Source organism: Dama dama, chromosome 21, assembly GCF_033118175.1.
Source record: "Dama dama isolate Ldn47 chromosome 21, ASM3311817v1, whole genome shotgun sequence".
In the NCBI taxonomy this organism is placed as follows: Eukaryota; Metazoa; Chordata; class Mammalia; order Artiodactyla; family Cervidae; genus Dama; species Dama dama.
Window position 1 is genome coordinate 46,564,954 of NC_083701.1, and position 270 is coordinate 46,565,223.

Consider the following 270-nt stretch of genomic DNA (forward strand, 5'->3'; position numbering starts at 1 on the left):
TGCCAGTGTCGCGAAACTAGAAGACCCTCTAGCAAGAGAATCACCTTTGCGGTAGCTCAGTCCGGGGCTGCTCACCCACAGGGCGGGTTCCTAGGAAAAGGAAATGGTCGCTGCGCCTGCGTCGCTCCTTCTGGGGCCGAGGCTGGCTGCGCAGGCGCACAGGTACCATTTTGACCGTAAACATCCTGCCGATTTGAACCGAGGATTTGGGCGGCGGGAAGAGCCGCGGCGTAACGGCAGCCATCTTGTTTGTTTGAGTGAATCGGAAAA